Source organism: Cynocephalus volans, chromosome 9 (assembly GCF_027409185.1).
Source record: "Cynocephalus volans isolate mCynVol1 chromosome 9, mCynVol1.pri, whole genome shotgun sequence".
Classification (NCBI taxonomy): Eukaryota; Metazoa; Chordata; class Mammalia; order Dermoptera; family Cynocephalidae; genus Cynocephalus; species Cynocephalus volans.
The window spans coordinates 89,109,276-89,112,620 of NC_084468.1; positions in this window are offsets into that span (position 1 = coordinate 89,109,276).

A 3,345-nucleotide genomic window follows, 5' to 3' on the forward strand; every position below is an offset into this window, starting at 1 on the left:
ATGTTATAATACAGACAAACAGCAGTAATTTGTCTTGTTTTACAGAAAATTTACTGTGTGGAAAATAAGTGATAGTTACATTAGCCAAAGAACAAATATTTATCTACTTTTTTATTGTACCAGTTTGCTTCTCATAACAGACACACTGTATAACTTGACAAAACAGCTTACATTTTGAATGCTGGTATAATTGTTAGTGTTCCAGGTAACAGAACTTTTAAAAATCTTTTTCAAATTCTCTCCCTCTCTTTTTTCAAAATTATGTAACTAATTGTTCATCTACAGATGATGATATGGAGCCAATGTGTCATCTTAAAAACAGATTTTTTAAAAATGGCTATAATCAAACATTTATCTTGCCTTTCCTATATAAACCGTATTACAAGGTAGTTAAATAGAAGGTGAAAGCAGAATCTCTTTTTAAAAACTTATCTCATCTAATAATCGAACACCAAATGATAGAATTAGACCACCTTTTTGCAATCCTCAATGAATTAATTAATTGAGGCAACGAGCATCAATGTCTCTTAACATCAGAAAAAGGCAAACACCAGACATTATGTGTCAGCGGAAGCAAACCTGGGTCTGATCGAACTGCTGGATTCAGCTGCCAATTTTCCGAAAATATAGAGGACAAAAGAACACGTCGAACTCCACCATGAGGATCCAATAAAAACAAAATCCTGGCTGTGGGGGACTTTATGTTAAATGGCCCAGTTCTTCATAGATTATTTATCAACTTTTTTATTGTGCTAGTTTGTTTCTCCTACGCACACTGTATAACTTGACAAAACAGCGTTCCTTTTGAATGCTGGTATAATTGTTAGTGTAAATTGAAATGCACCAAAAAGTCTGATTAATGGATGGTTAGAGGAAGAACAAATGAATAGATATGGGATAAAACAAGTGTGTCTGGCCGGTATGGGGATCCAAACCCTAGAACTTGGTCTGACAAGACTGTGCTCTAACCAGCTGAGCTAACCAGCCAGTCTCAAGTTTGGCAAAATGTTAATAGCAGAATCTGTTGGTGAACATACAAGGGTTCACTGCAAAATTCTTTCAGTTTTGTCATATGTTTTAAATTATTATAATAAAAATGTTGGGCAGGAGAACCAAATAAGGTCATCCCTTTGTAATTTAGCAATCTATGGACACTTTACACCTAATTCAGAATAAAACACCAACTCCTATTGCATGGCCTGCAAGGCCCTATATAATTTGGGCTCTACCTATCTTTCTGTTCTCATCCCATATCACTCTGCCACTCTATCATTCTGTTCCAATGACCTTGGCTATCTTTCTATTCTTCAAGTATAAACAAGCTTATTGTCCTTACAGTGTCTACATACGTGTTGCTTTTACATGGAATGCTCTTCTCCCAGATCTTCTTATTTCTACTCTCTTAGTTCCCTCTTGTCTCACCTATAAGCTCCCCAGAGAGGCCTTTTTTTAAATCAGCTAATCAGTATTAACATACCAAATGGTCTTGCATTCATGCTATCCCATCTTGTTCAATTAATTTTCCACATACCATTTATCCTCGCTGAAATTATTTATTCACTTGTGAACTTTCTAAACTTTAAAGTCTTTACATGTTTCCAGACAGGTAGCAGATACCCCCAAGAAAATATTAGCTAACTGTCTACATAACTAATTACATAAAGAATATAACCAGTATAAAAGAAAAAAATCAAACTGAAAAGAATTTACCACATGAATAAGAATTTAAAGTGAGCATAATAATTACCTCAGTGGCATACAGGTGGATATTAGTAATATGATCAGGAAAAGGAAATCTTAAAAGTTGATTGAACTAAAACACAATAAATTGGATAAATAGAATGGATGCTACTAATGAATAAAGAAACTGGAAGATAAATTGAAGGAACTCTCCTAGAAAGTATCAGAAGAGGGTAAAGGAATTGAAAATATAAAAGAAAAACTAAGAGATATGCAGAACAGAAGTAGAAATGCCAAATCTCAAAAATAGGATTCCCGGAGAGAGAAAATAGCAATTGAAGATGAGGAATTGTTTCCCTATGGAGAAAATTTTAAGACTCTATGAGAAGACATTTAAAAAGATCTGGGGGCTGGCCGGTTAGCTCAGTTGGTTTGAGCACAGCCTTATAACACCAAGGTCATATGTTTGGATCTCCATACCAGACAGTGGCCAAAAAATAATAATAATAATAAAAAGATCTGAATAAATAAAGTGATATCTCATGCTCTCGGATGAGAAAACTTAATTGAATAAAGCTGTCAATTCTTATCAAATTAATCTATAGTTTCACAATGATGCCAGTAAAAAATTCCAGCTAGATTTTTACTAGGAACTCAGTGAAGTAATTCTTAAATTGATATGGAAGAATAAATGTTCACAAATAGCTAAAGCAACTTTTGTTTTGTTTTGTTTTGTTTGCTGGCCAGTACAGCTAAAGCAACTTTGAAAAAAAAAGAACAAAGAGAAGGAACTTTCTTGCCAGATATTAAAATATATTATGGTGCAAGAAAGCACACAATAGTGCAAGAATAGAAAGTGGAACAATATGTTGGAATAGACAACTCAGAAATATATCATTGCACACATGGGAATTTAATATATGAGGAAAAAGGCACAAATCAATGAGAACAAGGACTGTTGCAGTCAACAGTCCTTTAAATCCATTAGACTGCCAAAAATTAGCAAGCAGGGTAATGCCAAGTTTTGAAAGGTCTGTGGTGATATAGGAACCCCATGCCCTGCTGGCAGGAATGCAAACTCGTACAGTCTTTCTGGAGAGAAATCTGACAATCACACAGTCCATACGGATATATTCAAGGATGCTCATCACAGTATTATTTGTCATTAAAGGAAGCTGAAAACAATCTCACTATTTTGTACCGGAGGAAAAGATAAGCACAATGTGGTGGATGCCCAGTCAGGAATACTACACAATATTTAGGAAGACCATGCCAGTTTATACACATAGTTACATGGATAGAGCTTACATAAAGCAGCTGAATTTTTAAAAAAAACAAAGGAAGAATGAGATGAAGTCTACACAATAGCATTTCTATAATTAAAAAAAGAAAAAAGGTTAAAGTCCATACAGAACATTTGTAGAGTCTTGGTTAAGAATGTAAATGGAGGCCCACATATATCTACAGATTTAAAAGTTATAAATCAGGCTGAATATTATTAAATACAACATTTTATCTTTTGATTTTACAAAAATAACTTCCTAATGATAAAATTTTAAAACATATGTAAATATATGTTAGATATATCTTACTAAAAGTTGGCAAAATATTAGAAATGAGACTGGACTTAATCATTATTGCACATGTCTGGGTGTTCTGTTGATG